The 17,936-nt window shown below is 36.4% G+C and overlaps 1 pseudogene; it reads right to left on the bottom strand.

Moving 5' to 3' along the window:
- Positions 1-5,564: 5,564 nt before the first annotated feature.
- On the bottom strand, positions 5,565-7,238 carry LOC148845411 (uncharacterized; annotated as a pseudogene).
- Positions 7,239-17,936: the final 10,698 nt, after the last annotated feature.

Genomic DNA, 17,936 nt, shown 5'->3' with positions numbered 1-17,936 from the left:
CACCATGGCAAGACCCCCGGCGCAAGGAGTGGGGGGCAATTGATGAAGGAAGATTTGGCCCGACCTCTCTGTTACGTGACACGTGGCAGAAACAACAGCTCGGCAAAAGGGGCCAAGCCTAGGCGGGAACAAGGGGACACTAGCGGACTGAACTCCCTACCGGGGGCCCGAACTGACCCTTGTAACAGCTCGGGACACACTTCGCCGAACTTACCCACCTTGTAACAGCTCGGGATACACTTCGCCGAACTGACCCACCTTGTAACAGCTCGGGATACACTTCGCCGAACTGACCCACCTTGTAACAGCTCGGGACACACTTCTTCGAACTGACCCACCTTGTAACAGCTCGGGATACACTTCGCCGAACTGACCCACCTTGTAACAGCTCGGGACACACTTCGCCGAACTGACCCACCTTGTAACAGCTCGGGACACACTTCGCCGAACTGACCCACCTTGTAACAGCTTGGGATACACTTCGCCGATCTGACCCACCTTGTAACAGCTCGGGATACACTTCGCCGAACTGACCCACCTGTAACAGCTCGGGACACACTTCGCCGAACTGACCCACCTTGTAACAGCTCGGGATACACTTCGCCGAACTGACCCACCTTGTAACGGCTCGGGATACACTACGCCGAACTGACCTGCCCTATAGATACCTCTGAGCTCAAGACCGCCTCGCTCAGCACTTCGCATCACTTGGCACCAAAACCAAACAAGTCGTACCACGCCTGGCACTAAGGAAGTTCGTGCCCAAGGGCGCCGCGCCTGACTGACTTGGGATCTGACGTTTGGCGGCAGAACCCTAAACGGCCACCTGCCACTGCCACTGACACCGCCATCTCCAGTTAGATGACGGTTAGGCAGCGACGGTTCTGTCTCAGCAGAAAGGACGATGGCCGAATTGACAAGCACAAGGGTAATCACACTTGACCTGACAAGGGCCCCGGGACGAGTGCACGAGGTGACTATAAGAGCCCTCTGCCCCCCGACAACAGAGGTATGCAAACTTTGCTCTATCTGGTATTACCTTGCTTTTGAAGGATTCTAACTTGAGCTTCGGAGCCTCTACACCGGGTTCCTCCCGGAGCTTCTCCATCTCCTCCGTTTCAGGTTCCCTGCTACCCCGTTCGGAAGCAAGGCAGCGGACAGCTAAGACCGGCCGGATCGCGCTCCATCAGTTATATATTTTAATTTTTGACAATTTATCATATTTATTGGAAACCATGTTAACCCATTTTTGGTAATTTCTTAGATAATTTCCTTGGTTAGTTTATGTTCATTAAATGTAATTTTTTGCTACTTATATCTTAAATTATATTTCAATAAATCTTTTAAATGTAATTACTTTTAATATTTAGTTTACTTTCAGTTTCAAATATAATTTAAATAATATTTAAAATACAATTTAAATTATAATTTACATTAATTAACAATTTAAAAACTAATAATTAATGAAATAATAAAAACTATTAATATTTTAATAAATACATTATTTGAACAAACACAATTAATTAATAAATATTGTAATTAATAATATTGCAATTATTGAAAATACTGTAAAATATGGCTAGTTATTAATACTATAATTATTAAAAATACTACTAGTTAATGAATTTAGTATTTTATTAATTACTTTTACTTAATTAGTAATATAGTAAATATTAAAAATACTGTATAAATTAAAAGTATATGTAATACTGTTAATTAATAAAATGCTGTAATTATTTAATTACTATTTATTAATAAAGACTGTAATTGTTAATACTACTTTTGTAATAAATTATAGCTTACATTCTATTAATTAATAAATACATTGTTTAGTACTGTCTTTGAATAAAAAATGATAATTATATAAAAATAATATAATTATTAAAAATATTGCTAATTTATAAATTCATTATTTTTTATAAATATGGTTAATACTGTTAATTAACAAAAGGACTATTGATTAGCAATTTAAAAAACTATTAATTATACAAAATAATTACTGTTAATTATAATTAAATGCTGTAATTATTAAAAGTACTATGTTAATTAAAAATACTATTAAATAATCAATTCAGTATTTTAATAATTAATTAATAATACTGTAATTATGAACAATATTTTTTTAATTAAAAAGTATAGTTAATACTGTTAATTCAGTAATTATTAAAGATACTGTTAATTATAAAAAAAAAGTACTGTAATAATTAAATACAGTTAATTAAAAATATTGGTAATTACAAATTCTGTATTTATTGAAATACTTTAAAATAGTCTATTTACTATAATTATCAAAAATACTTAGTTATAGATTTTATATTTTATAATAAAATTTTATTTATTATAGAAATAAATATTTATTAAGACTAAAATTATATTAAGAAATATTTATTTTATTTAATTGAAAACTGTGTGGTGCACGTCTTGGGTTGAACCGTGGCTACACGGTACACGTAACCCGTGTGTTGCACGGTTAGATGTTAATCGTAATCCGTGTGTTGAAATTAGGTCATGAAGGACCCGTTTCAACCATCTTCTTCGCCAGAACGCTATTTTTTTTGTTTTTTTTTTTCAATTTTTTCTTTTTAGTATACTTTTTTTTACCTATTAGATAATTGTTTTGTTATCCTTTTCAACATATTTCAATGAAAAATCTAGAAATAAAAGAGATAAATGTGAAAAATCAATGTGTTATAAGTGACAGGTGTATAAGTTTTTTCAGCATTTTTTTTCATGGTGTCGTTTTTTATTCACCAACCATCTACAGAAATCACCAATATGTTTTAAATGCAAAAAAAAAAAAAAAAAAATCTAATGCATAACTTGAATGAGCAAGCAAACGGGAAGGAGTAAATTGACGCTGTGATGTTTCTTGAATGTTGGATACACTCTTAATGACGTCGGGGCAAGGAGAGGGCTGATTGAAATACATTGCAGAACAATGGACGAATCCAAAAGTTTGGCACGTATGTAAGAAGGTAGTTAAAAGTAGGATAACTCAGTGTTTCAGAGAAAAAAAATGAAACTAACCTGATGAGCAGGAGAGTCCAGAATACAAAAGTTTGGGACATCTGTAAGAAAGTAGTTCAAAAGCAGGAGAGTCCAGAATACAAACTTGATAGAATGTGTGTAAGAATAGTTTGTTTTCTTGTAAAGAAGAGTTTTTTTGAAGTCTGTTGTAAAGATGTGGGCATGAGACGTATTGGAAGTGTTTGGTTTGAAATAAAAGGAGAGGGCTGTTGACATAAACCGTACAATTTTATTATATATAGATGTAAAATTTGAGAAAATCTATGATATGAAAAAGCTAACGTATAGAAAGAGTTTTGACTAATCAAAGCCCACCTATGAATTTTCATAAATGATACTTGATTTGCTACCATGTTTTTAATTCCAATTTATTGGTCAATTGTTTTTTCGATACATATCTTCTCCATATCATAGTCGAACCCGTAAAATTTTAAGCTGTATTTAGTTTGAAATAAAAGGTTGGGAAAGGAATATACCTTTTATGTACTTTAGGACAAAGGAATGTAGGAAGAATACAAACAATTAGGATTCAACTATGATACTAGAAAAAAAAATTGTATGAATGATACTTTATCATAAAAGTGTAAGTGATAACCAATCAGGTGGTCTTTATAAAAATTCACGGGAGGGTTATTTGGTCAAAGGCTCAAAGCCCTTCTAGTATCATGTCTTTTTGGAACCACAGATTTTCCCTTCTAATTAACATTGATAAAGTTAAATTTTGGTTGCATGCAAATGAAAATGGGATTTTACTTTCTTTATAGTTCAATAATAGTTACAGGTGGTTTGTATAGAAAGAAATTTAAACCATAAATTGCAGTATTTTTTGTCCATAAAACTTGGTTTGGAAGGAGTATAAATACAAATATATACAGTATAAATATATACAACATAACACAAAATACAAGGATCTAAGTGAGAAGTGTGATGGAAGTGGGTAACTAACAAGGAAAAGTGTAAAACAGAATTCCTACAGGAGCTGGTGTTTAGTAAGGTGTCATATTCAAAGTATGGTAATCTATGGGATGGTGTAATTGTATGAAACTTAGGCCCGTTTGGTTTGGGGGAATTGGGGTTTGGAATCAGAATCGGAATGAGCTATTTCAATTCTAACTGTTTAATTGAACGGAATCAGAATCCCATTTCTATTCTTGATAGAATGGCATTCCCCCATTTGAGGGAATGGCCATTCCCTGCCCCTCCCTTGGGAATGAAGTCTCATTCCAATCCTGTCTGAGTCAAACAGACTATGAGAATAAAGTATTCTGATTCGGTTACAAACCAAATAGACCCTTAAAACCCTGTATATCTTTTTTTTTTCTTTGCGGACCATGTTCCTCAAAAGCCCCTTCTCTTAGGTACAATGATAAGCAGGCTTTGGCTCTTTGTTGCTTCTTCTCGGCAAACTTTGGCAATGCAGCCAAAGTCAACAATCTTTTCTTATGGACTGTTTGAAATGGTAGCACATGTCTACAAAAGAGTAGGACAAGCTTGTTTGATTTTGATGTGTCAGCTACTTTAAGATATGGTTGTCACTATAAGGATATGCTAAACTAAATTTGAGACTCCAACAATTGGTCTAACATCTTTTCATCATATTGCTTAATGTTCTTAGGGTTCTCTTAATGCTTAAATTGGCAAAACTTAATTATTTATCAGTTTCTCTTTTGCTCAGTTTATTTGCAGTGCATATTTCATTTCATTTGCATTGGTGCAAAGGCATGAGAATGCAAATAAGTTGGGTGTAAATGTTCTGGTTTACTTTTGTTTTAGATTTAACTTTATTTGATTTATTTATGAGAAGTAGAATGATGTATACCCCCACCTTATATGAAGGAGAATGGAGGTAGGAGGGGCGTTAATTGTTTGAAAGCAAAGTGAGAAATAGTAAGTGCAAATAAGACAAAAAGTATACATTTTGTATTACTATAGAAGTGCAATTCATAGTTACAAATGGATGTGAAAATGAATTCGATGCAAAATTTGTATCAGGTTCAGATTTGCACTTTAAACAAACACTACTTTAGTGAATATGCAATTAAGTAGGAATTAGTTATTCAAATGCTTAATGACAAGAGTGAATGCCTACTTTACCTCTAAATATTCCATTTTATGGCTATTTTATTCATTTAACTACAACTAAATTAACAATTGAGTAAGTTATCAAGTGACCTCCTCTCTACCCTTGCTCGGAAGTTTTCCCAGCAAAAAGAGATAAGAATAATGGGAAAAAAATATAACACATAAACCCAAAACTACATTCAACCCAAGATTCTTAACCCTAATCGGCTAATCCAATGGTTGCATAGCCTATGTTTGGTTTCAAGGAAAAGGTAGAGAAAGGAAGGAAAAGGTGGGAAAACCCATACAAGATTTGTAAAGGTTTCCCTACCTAAAGGTTTAGCTTCCAAGTTTAATACAGACATCCAATACGCATTATCATATTCAATCAACCTCAAGTTAATAGGGAAAATTCCCAATAGGTACCCTGTACTTTAAGCCGAGTACCAATTTAGTACCCAAACTTTAAAATGTGATAATCTAGTACTTGGGGTTAATTCACCATTAAGTGTCATGGAAAAAGACATAAATGCCCTTAAGTTTCATCTAATTTTTTACTGTTCACCGCCACTCTTCATCATTTCCTTCCTTGAACACCGCCGTTGTTCCCAGCCACAGGATAAAACCAAAGAAAGAAAACTAGTGTTCATAGAGTCAGAACTAAACAAAAGTTCACCGCCACTGTTCCGGTCTATGAACACTGTTACCGCCATTGTTCACCATCATTGTTCGTAGACCTTGGCTTTCCACTCTCCAACAGTCTCTGTTCTCTCTTGCCTTCTCCAGTTCGTTTTCCCTACCAGCTCAGCCTTGGTAAAGTCCATGCTAGAGCGGTAAACACTCATCTACGAACAGAATCTGCCAACATTGGCCTCTGACATTGGAGTACTAACATTTTCGAAGGTGTAGAATATCTTTCGCTTGTCGCAATTGAGTACTAGTAAAGAGCCAGAGGAGACACCAAAATCTCGGTCGCCATCTCCAAGGAACAAAAAGCTCTGATCAGCCCGTTGTATCTTCAAACCATCGAATCCGACGAGAGAAGCGTCGACACAAAGATTGCCATCACGCTTCCAAATCTTATAAGTGTTCGAAGGAGTGATCTTGCTGACAAAGGGGACAATGGGGCTCTTGAAGTGAAAGAAGATCTCCATGTAAAAGTCTCGCATTTCTCAAGGAACGACAACGAGGTGAGGCGGTGAAGGCAGAACGGTGGTGGAGGCGGAGCAGAGTGAGAGCGATCTGGGAGCTGCGGCTACGGGTGGCAACAAGCCAAGCTTTTCACGAGATGCTCGAGTTCAACTCGTGAAAAGCTTAGCTCAGCTCAGTTTCAATCAGCTTCGAGCCGAGGTTGAGCCCAATTCACTGGCTCGATTAGGAAATGAGCCAAGCTCGAGCGTATTAGAGCTCAACTTGTAAAGCTCGCGAGCTGGCTTGAATATATATAATAAAATTATAGAAAATAACATATATATATATATATATATGCAATAAAATATTATAATTATTAATCATTATAATTCTTAATTTTTAAATGCCAAATAAAAATAATTTTATATATACTTTTTTATTTTTATAAAACATTTTTTTCTCAAAATCGAGCTCGAACTTATGATTTTTTGACTCAAGCCAAGCTCGAGCTCAAGGTTTTGGCTCGAACCAAGCTTGAGATCAAGCTTGAGCCTTATAGAACAGTCTCAAGCCGCTTGAGCCTTATAGAACAGTCTCAAGCCGCTTGAGCCTCGTACTATTTGGCTTGGCTCGGCACGAATCCACCCCTAGCTACAGCGACACACTGCTTCTTGTAAGGGGTTTCATCTAGAGGCATTCTAAAGGGAGACATTGGCACTGGCAACAACAAGTGTACGAGCAGTGAAAGAGCCATTGAGATGGACAGTGGGGTGGAGAGGGGTTTCACGATGAGGAACATCATGGCGGTCGAGAGGAGTCAAGAGTTTGACTCTTTCATGGGCAAGCGAGTCTGACTTGGTGTGAATTTGGGAGAGATCAGCTAGTGATGGAAGGGAAGAGAGGAGTCAGGAGAGGGTGGTATGGTCTCCAAGTGTACCGGCATAGTGGACGGGACTGTGCTTGTAGTCTTCTATTCTAATAGCTGACGACGAAGGCGACAACATCGACAACTTCACCATTTGGGAGACGCAGGGATTGCAAAAGGGTGTGTGTGCGTGTGTGTGTGTGGCTAGGTGGGTGGAGTTGAATGAGTGTTGTTAGTAGTAGATTTTGTCTTGAATGTGTGTGTGTGTATGAACAATGTATTCTGTAAGGGTAATTTTGACGTTTTCAAAATTCTTAAATCGCACATGAGGTCACATGATATAGACAACTACGGTCCATTAACAGTAGGTACTAGATTGTCGCAAAATGAAAGTTCGAGTATTTGATTGTCGCATTTTAAAATTTGGGTAGTAAATTGGACTCGACCTAAAGTACATGATAACTATTGGGAATTTTTGCAAATTAATATGATACATAGAAACCATGTTATAGTATTTTATTATAATAAACCACATTTTATCATCATTCTAACATACCTACATACAAGATTAACACATAATGTACAAGCATATAAGATTACAAGTATAATTACATTGTGTTGGGGGGTTGGGTCAATTAAATTGCCCAATTTATGACAGGTTGTTTTTTGTTTAGAAACCCTAACCTTGATCCAATTGTTAACCCAACTCACCTATTTATTATTTTTATTGGGTTAAATTTGGGTTGGCCCAACCCTAACCCAAGTTGTATCCAAATTTGGACCGATTACCTAAGACATCTACATCCCATTCATGCTTGGGTTGACCCTTTTTTGGTCTTTGGTTACTATCTTCTTTTTGGTTAAAAACTTGTTGTCAAATAGTCATGGTTCAATGACAAAGAATTTGGATGTAGTTAAAGAGGCAACCAGCTTAAAACTTTTTAGGCTCCCAAATTTATAGGCCCTGTTTGGTTTGCAGGAATAGGGGTCTGGAATCGGAATGAGAATGGGTTATTCAAATTCCAATTGTTTGGTTGAGCAAAATCAGAATCCCATGGAAATGGGTTATTCCAATTCCAACAGTTTGGTTGAGCAAAATCGAAATCTCATTCCCATTCCTGCTGAAATGGCATTCTCCCATTTGAGGGAATGGCAATTCTCTGCCCCTCTCTTGGGATGAAATCCCATTCTTGCTGATTCCAATTTTGATTCTAAAGGATTTTGATTTTGATTTCAATTCAGACTACAAACTAAATGACCCTATATGTTTTTGTTTTTCATAAAATTTCTATATAATAAAAGGATTGTCATATTTTAGCTATAATGGAAGGGCACATGCCATGCAATGGGTGTGAGTAAAAATAAAAAGGTAAAAGAATGATATGGCATTTAGGTTTTGAAAGATTTTTAATTACTGTACTTTTTTAAAATTTAAAGTATTTTGATATAAATACTGTTTGCAAACATTGACATGCTATTAAAATACTTTAGTTTAGCTTGTATGTCTTGGACATGAAGTCAATAAGTATGGACATTATACACTAAAGATGGTTGGGTTAGTTGGCTATCTTCAGACTTTAAGTTTAAGTAGGAGCAAAATTATAAAAAACTAACACATTGTATTATGTTATATTTTATATAAATGAAAAAACAGTTATTGTATATGAAATATACGTACCTTCAAAGCCTTGAACAAGATGAGATGGGTGGAAGAGTCCCGCATAGTACTAAGATCAATTAAGTTAGGTTTGGGAAGAGTGTAAATACAAATATATATAGCTCCACTTGTATTTGCACTAAACAAAACAAAACATTGGACTCAGTTTTTTTTCCCCTCAAAGGCTCAGCTTGGGAAGAGTGAGTACAAATACACAAATGTTATGCACTTACATATTTATATTTATATTCTTCCAAAACTGAGCATTAGGTTGTATTTGTTGGTGGTGCAAATGGCAGTTCAATACATACATAGGCTCCACACGCGCTTTCGTCTGCCTAAAAGAGGTTTCGTCCATCTAAAAGAGGCCTTCCAGAAGTGGTGGGCTTTCTCCCACTTCTATCTTCCACTCTCCACCGCCCCTTTCCCCTCAACATGAATTCTTGCGATTCAGACTTGTTCGTGAATGAGTTGGGAAATATGATAGAAAAAAAAAATCTTGCTTTTCCAGCTCAAAAATACAAATAGATGACAACTTCTAGGAGGAGGACAAGACCAAGCTTTGTCTACTCGTTAAATTCATAGCCAACAAAGGTTTGAACCTAGTGGGGTTCAAAGAAGCTAATCATGCATCCTGGACTACCCTAAAGAGCTTCACAATCCACAACCATTCTGACGAAGTCATGTTGATCAAATCCCCTTATTCTGAAGGAATGGAACCCTGATATCCCGGTAACCCAACTCCAATTCAATAAGTTCCATTTCTGGATCCATATACTTGATTTGCTTGTCAATTGTATGAATTCCAAAACAAGAAGGCAAATCGCTTAAGCAATGGGTACCCCCCTTGAAGAAGACATGGAAAACAAAAACCATTGGGGCCCATTCCCTACGTATCCAAGTGGATGTTGATATATCCAAGCCTATTTCAATGGGAGTTACCGGAGTGATGAAAAATGGAACAAAACATTGGTTTAACTTTCAATACAAGCGGCTAGCTACTCTATCTTACTACGGTGGTATTCTAGGGCATGAGCATCAAAGATGTCTGAAGAAGTACGAGGAGGAAGAAGAGGCCATAAACGAGGGTATCCCATTTCTTTTTGAGCCAACATCACAACCGGGTCCAGGATCTTATGGGCCATGGATACTTGCACCATCCTCATCAATCTCACCGAAGAAGGAGTATGACTTCTATATGTCCACAGACTGGAGGACTAAGGTCGCATTTGGCGCATCTTTTTGTGTGGTATTTCGGCTGTTTATAAGCCGAGAAGACCAATTTTTGGTCTATTTCCATTTGGTGCAAAGAAGATCTAGCCGCCAAAAGCCGAAACGTCGAAAAGACATGAAAAACCCATTTTGGGCTGATTTTGGGAATTTTCGAATGAAACTTTTCGTGTCTTTCACAGTTTATTCTCGCACAGAAAGACGCATGAAAAGACGTGCGTCTTCCAAACATGCTTCGGGCTGCTCAGATTTTCATGCAAAATCTCAATGCGTGTTTTGACTCTCAGAACTACCAGAGGATCTTCCCAAAAAGACACGCCGAATGGGCCCTAATAGGGGAAAGAACAACCTAATCAACTCCACTAATGATTTTCAGAATCTAACTAAGGGGAGGAGAATTAGTTGACCATCGCTAATGGAAATCTTGCTGGTCAGAAGTTCTCAAGACGTTGGTTGCAGTTTGACCACTAAAGCCAATATAGAGGTGGGCCTAGCTAAAGCTACCCAAGTTATAGGCAATTGTAGCCAAATAGACTGCCCATAAAAAGTGAGCCTTACCATTCCCAATGTTTGTGTCCAGAAGGCAGACAAGGAAGTTAGGCCTCTTTCAAGTTTAGAGAAACATCGAGTAGCGTATGTGATTTTCCTTAAGAATTTTGTGGAGATTGGGCCATCTATTCTAGGAAACCCTTATCCCTCTTCTAAAAAAGCAAACAATGACACTGAACAAGCCAATCCTCTCCCAGCTACAAAAGAGCCTAGTCCTTGTATTGAGATTAATAGTTCTTTGGGGCAACGAGAAATCCTAAAATCTATCTTCGATGATAGTTCGAGTCCGATTAAAATAGATGGCCAAACACACAGAATGGAATGATCATACAAGAGTGGTGCAAATCCGAAGGATGCTACTCGCACTAAACGCTCTCTTTCTTTCTCTACTAGTGATTCAAATGAGCAGTAGTAGGATCCAAAAAAAATCAAGCTGGTCAACTTTGTCATTGCAGAGTGCTCATCTGAAAAGCTCTCCATACCAGATTACTTGTTAACAACAATCTTATAGGTATCTACTCCTGCCCTCCCCTCTGCCTTTTTTATTTTTAGCTTTGACCACCATAATAACCATTTTTTATTCATCGCAAAAAAAAAAAGAAAAAAGAAAAAAGAGGTTGGCTACACACTTAGTGAAGGAAATAGAAGGAATTGCCTTTGTAAAGACTTTCTCAAAACAAGGTGGGTTTTCAAAGAAGAAAAATAAAAACAATATGGCTAAGTGCCACTAGTTGAAGCATTCTATGAACCCTAAATTTATCGGCTTTTAGAATGATGGCACCGGTCCAGATCTCTGTATTTTTTTCTACAACTTTGGCTACGGTTCAAGACATCAAGCACCTAATTACTAATGGGTTAGGGAAGTTGTCCCTCAACAGCCCCACTGAGATCAATGAGGCTTTTAAGCTAGAACTACAGAGGAATGAGAGATCCTTGTGCAGCTTGTCTATTAAAAAATCTCTCCCGACAGCACAATCCTGGCATTATTTTCCTTTCTGAAACTCTTTTAAATCTTGCCTCAACAATAAAAAACTATGGTTTTCTTAGAAAAAGGATGTTCGATGGGGTTGATGTCTGTGGTAGATTTGGAGGTCTTTTGCTAGTCTGGAATCTCCAAATCAACCCAACTATTCTCAGATTCTCAAACCATTGTATCAATGACTTGACTAAAAAACTAGGATGGATTTGAGTGGTTTGGATCATTTGTTTATGAGGGTCAAGATCATATACAAAGGACTTCTTTCTTTGATCAAATATAGAGTTGGGCAGGTACAATCCAAAGTCCGTGGGTTTGTATAAGGGACTAGAACTTCATTGCTAGCAAAGATGATAAAGGAGGGAGAGATCCCACTGAAAGGTCTATTAGGGAAGCCCACACTTTTTTGGACTCATTGTCTTCATGACCTGGGTTTCCAAAGCTATCCGTTTATGTGAAAAAGAGTATGGAATGGTGTCCTAGTTAGAGAAAGATTAGATAGGGCCTATGCTAACCCAAATTGGACTAAAATTTGAAAATGTAGTAGTTACCCATTTCCCTAATTCAAAATCTAATCATAATCCAATTCTCCTTTAACACTAACTTCAAAAGAAATTGGTCTCCTAAACCTTTTAGGTTCAATGAGAACTGGTGTTCATACCCTGACTGTGAAGAGATGGTTAAGTCAATATGGATTAACCCCCAAGAAGGTTCTAGAACATTTGGCCTTGCAAAAAGAGTCAAAATCCTATGCCTTTAAATGAAGAAGTGGAACCACACTATCTTTGGGGATATATCCTTTATCATTCAAAAAGCCAAGGGTGCACTACGAAAAGCTTTTGATGATCCCCAAAAGAGAAATATTGAGCAACTTATTAGAGATTTGGAAATCAACCTGGACCTAAAGTTCCAAAGAGAAGGGACTCACTAGTAGTAGAAATCCATAATTAGTTGGTTAAATTAGAGGGACAAAAATACTAATTTTTTCCATAACTCCACTATCATTAGAAGGACAAACTTCATTCATGTTAAGGATGAGAGGGGAAATTGGTATAGAAAGCAAGAAGACGTTGTTAATCACTTCCATGACTTTTTTTAGTAACCTGTTTACCACTAGTGGCTCAAAAGACATTGATAAGATCATCTCCAACATCTTTGTCCAACCTCCGAGGAAGAGAGGAACCTCCTTGAGTAGCTTATCACTAATGATGAAATCCTGACAGCTTTGAACTAAAAGGCTCCCTCCAAAGCCCCTAACCCAGATGTTCTTCCTAACTTTTTCTATCAAAGGTATTGGGGAATTGTTGGTAAAGATGTTATGGGGGCAGTGCATGAGTTCTTTAAGACAGGTAAAATGCTGAAGGAGCTCAATAATACTCTCATCACCCTCATCCCAAAGACAAATAACCCTGGAACTGCTTCCCAGTATCAACCAATCAGTCTCTATAATACTCCCTACAAAATCATTGCAAAGGCCCTGGCAGATAAACTAAAGACGGTTCTTGATAACCTTATTAGCCCAAACCAAAGTGCCTTTATCTCTACTAGATTGATCTCAGACAACATTCTCCTAGCCCATGAAGGTTTTGAAGCTCTTTCAGCTACTCTAACTAAGAAAGCAACTAGCAAGAAAATCTCCAGAATTAAGATTAACAAATATTCCCCCTCCATCACACACTTCCTCTTTGTTGATGATAGCTTTCTCTTCTCAAGAGCAAGCCTTTAATAGATAAAGGAAATCCTTCACTCACTTGAGTTATATGAAAGGGCCTCGGGGCAAAAAATTAACCTCCAGAAGTTTGAAGTTTATTTCAATAAGAACACTCATGAGAGATTGCAAAGACTCATGTTTAGGTGCCTAAATTTGGGGTTGCCTTTAGAAATACAAAGATCAAAACAAAGCACATTTGGTTTTATCTCTGATAGGGTGGATAATAGAGTTAGAAGTTGGAAAAACCAAACCCTCTCCCCTACTGGTAGAGAAGTGGTAATTAAATCTATATCCTCCTCTCTACCTGTATATGCCATGTCTTGCTTCCAGATCTCCAAGAGTCTTTGTGACAATATCTAAAAGCTCTAGAGAGGCTTCTTTTGGGGTGATACCAATCATAAGAAAAAATTCCATTAGTTAAAGTGGGACACACTGTGTAAAAACAAGTCTATTGGAGGTTTAGGCTTAAGAGACCCATATGGTTTCAATATGGCTCTGCTGACCAAGCAAGCTTAGAGAATCATGTGTAACTCAAATTCCCTCCTAGCTCAAATGCTTGAGGCAAAATACTACTACAGAGATACCTTTTTTTTGCCAAAATCCCAACCAGGTCTTCTTGGGTATTTTTTAGAAGGCCCCTTAGGGAAAATTCATTCATCAGCAAACTCAGTTTACATCTCTTGTACAATAGTATTGAAGAGGAAATCAGGTACTTGAGACCGAGTTTTAACTCTTGTACAAGTAATAACAAATTTAGCCAATTTATATGCAGCCATGTTAGCTCTTCTAGGAATGTTATAAACTGAGTAACTTGAGAAGCAACGCAATAGTTGTTTGCAGTTAGTGACTAAGATGCTAATAGACCACGATGGATGCAACGAATCCACCAACAAACATTTGATTAAAGTGAGGGCATCACTCCCAACCAGAATGTGACAAATACCCACATCTAAAGCCAGGGAAATAATTAATAAAAGAAGTTTATGGAGAATATAAAATGGGAAATCAATGAATGTGTGGAGTGACCCTTGGATCCCCACATTAAGAGGTTTTAGAATCCTTATCCCTATGCTGGTGGGATGCCCAGTTTCCAAAGTCAGTGATCTAATAGATGAAAACTCCCTCTCTTGAAAATCCCAAGTAATTAGGGACTTGTTCACTTATGTAGTCTCAGAAATTCTTAAGATTTATACTCTCTCAATAGATTGCAATGACAAAACCTAGTGACCTTTGCAAAAAATGGAAAATTCACTATTGGGTAGGTAAGTCTCTTTGTGATAATTCAGCTGATAGATCCATAAGCATCAACCCTCAGGAAATCAAGTTGTAGAAATTTATTTGGAAACTACCCCTGATCCCAAAAAGTAGTCTTCCTCTAGAAAGCTTTAAATGATGGAATTTCAGTGAGAAGCCGCCTAGCTTGTAGGTTGCAAATTGAGGATCCTAATTGCTCCCTTTGCCATTCTGAGGCTGAATTAGTTACACATGCCTTACTCTACTGCCCCCAAGTAAAACCCATTTGGTTATTATCAAATTTAGGTCTCCGAATTGATCCCTATCCTGGACTACACCTTAAGGAATGGCTTCTCTCCCAAATCCAAAGTTTACTGAGATTCAATTGTTCTTATCTTCCTTTGATGTGTTCTTTTGTGTATTTGGCTTAGGAGAAACAATTCGATCTTTAAGAACCAACTAGAGGACCCTCTTCTAACTCAAGCTCATGCTAACAGGATCTACCAAGAATCTTTACTAATCCGAGATTAGGGCCAAGCTTTGGCCCCCTCAAAGATCATTAGTAGAAGCTTGGATTTGCGTCTCCAGTTTCCCCACACAAGTTTTGCCTATTTATGGACCGACGACAGTTTCCCTCAAAATTCCTATGCAGGTTATGGTGTTTTGATGTGGAGTGATGAAGGTCAAATCCTAGCTGTAAGGTGACATCAGATATCCCTCACTCTACTTGAAGTGGTTGCTATCCTTTAGGGTATAAAACTCGCAAAATCTCTAGGTTTCTCGAATATATTTCTCCACAACGACTATAGAATGGCTATAAACCTCTTGAAGCTGCGATCTCATCTCCTAGTGAATGACTGCTTCCCCCTATTCATTAAGATCTTTTGTGAGCTAAATGGTTTAAATTATTTTGGGTGTAAGTTTATTTAATGAACTAGAAACTCTATAGTGCATTTTTTGGCTAGCCGGGACTGTCAAAAGGGGTACTGGTTATATCCTCTCCCTAGCATCCTCAATACTCGACTTAGGACCTTTGTTAATGATCTTTGTACTCCCCTTTCTAGGGGTTCTATTAATGAATGATTTCACTTTTTACCAAAATAAATCACAACTTAGGCATGCTTGTACTCAAAATGTGAACAAAGTTTGTATTAAAAAAATGATACAAACTTTACATTGGTAGTTGGTCAATGTAAAAATGGTAGATTTCAATATTTGAATCCATGTTTATACTCATTATAACAAAAATTGTTTGGTTGGAATATAAAATTTAAGCAATATATACATAAACTTGTCATACAACTATACTTGTATTTACACCCAAAACAAATGCAAGGAAAATAAGAAAACAAGGTTGAGTAGGGTGGGGGAAAGAGCTTCCTACACTTTCTACTTTAGCATGTGTAAGATAATGTAGCATATAAAATTTCCAATTAGGTCAACTGGTCTATCTCCTTAGATGGTCTAATCAATTTCTTTGACATCTAAGGACCTTGTGCCTAATCTTGAATCTAGACTGTCCAAATATATGACTCTCTAGGCATGTCATGTAGGACTTCATATAGATTGTATTTTTCTACCAAAAAAAAAATGAATTGTATTTACTTCAATTGGGATTTTAATTCAATTTATTTAAATCAAATCTAGAAATCCATTTATCCACAATTGAATCTGAATGAATGATTAATCTATTAATCATATAGCATTTGAACATTGCTGGATTTTATTTGCTTATACATATATTAGCGGTGACCTGTGCGATGCATAGGATGCTGTTTAAAAATATATTTTTCTAGGGAGAAAAATGAAATAACAGTGATTTATATTTCTATATTTTTATATGTAGAATAGTAGAAAGAAATAATTTCCTTTTCTTTTCTAGTTATTGATCTTTAAATTTTCCTTACTACATTAAATTAATAAAAAGAAAGGAAGAAAACTTGATAACCCAAGGAAAGGAGCAATGATTTGTTTAGATTGGTTTATGCCATGTACTTGTGGGCAAATTTGTGTTTTTTACGTTGGGTCGAAGCTAAGGTTCACATTTAGGTTGACCCTTAACCTAACCCAAGTAGGGGTGTCAATGGTATTTGAAAATTTGATTTTGAATTCAAGATTTGACATAATTGATTTGAATTGTGATGATTTGAATATCTAATCGATCGAATTTGGATATCCTATTCATACAAATTAGCTAATTGGGTTCGAATTCAAATATGACCTGATTCAATTCGATAATATCCGAATTCGATCGATTATTTAATTCTTATATATAATATATAAAATATTTAAATGTTTTATATAATTTATGTATATAATAATTAAAGTATATAAATAATTTACATATTTGTATACTTTATATAAATAAACTATTTATTTTATATATTTAGTAATTACCTAAAATAATTAATTGGTCAAATTTTAATGGAATCAAATCAAATATTTGAACATTTAATTGAATTTTAATTCGAATATTAATTTTCAATATCTGTTGGATATCAAATTTTCTAATCGAATTCAAATTCAAGTGTTGCTTGATTTGATTCGAATTCCATTCATTTACACCCCTAAATTCAAGCTATCTAATTATACCCCTACTTTATTAGAGAGAGATAAATGGGATGAAGAGATATTTAAGAGGAAAATAAGGATTTTAATGGGGAGGGGAGATATTACAAACATTAAATATTCGAGAGGGAGAGAGATTTAAGAATGATCTTATTAGATAATAAGTATGAATTTTATGAGAGACAATGAAAACCCATGAAATTTTTAATGATTTAATTTAAAAATAAATATGCAAATGAGAGGAGGAAGAGGAAGTACCTATAAGCTATGTGGTGAGAGGACCTTGACCTCCCCTCTTTCCTCTTTCTTTTATACATGTAGATTTGCCTAATTAATATGATTTAAAAAAAAATTATTTTAATTTGAAAGTTACTAAAAAAAGAATTTTGTACTTGTGTTGGCTAAGGCATCAATTGATGCCCAAACCAATTATGAATCTTCCCCAGGCGCTGGTCCAACCAGTTTCATAAAAGCAACCCGACTCAGTCGCAGCCGGTTTGTTCGAATTCAGCTGGTTGAGTCTGGCCCGAGCTGCAGGCACCTTGCGCCAGCTGGTTCCATGCCTTCCACGTTAGGATGCAGATGCCAGAGTTCCAGGCAACCGTCCACAGTAGCCAATTAGAACCTGTCGTTACAAGTTAAGCTTTGCCTCCGACAGGCGACAGCGACCTTCCACCTGAGGTTAACCGTTAACCTCATTGAATTTAGATTCTAATGAAAAATTTAAAAGAATTGGGTGCATTTGTCATTCGCGGACAATCCCTGGACATCATTGTCATTTCGTCAAACGTAAAGAGATTTCTTTGTGCGGACATTCTGATCTTTCAAATACCCAATCAAGGACATGTAAGTCAATTTACAGGAGGGTATATTTGCCATTCGACTTCAAATTTTGAAAACAAACAGCAGTTTTTCCGGCCAGGCAAAA

This window comes from Nelumbo lutea, chromosome 7 (genome assembly GCF_056320005.1).
Source record: "Nelumbo lutea isolate HS-2025 chromosome 7, American lotus-T2T, whole genome shotgun sequence".
NCBI classification, from domain to species: domain Eukaryota; kingdom Viridiplantae; phylum Streptophyta; class Magnoliopsida; order Proteales; family Nelumbonaceae; genus Nelumbo; species Nelumbo lutea.
Note: the sequence above shows the minus strand (reverse complement) of the source record. Positions and strands in the feature narration are given on the sequence as shown.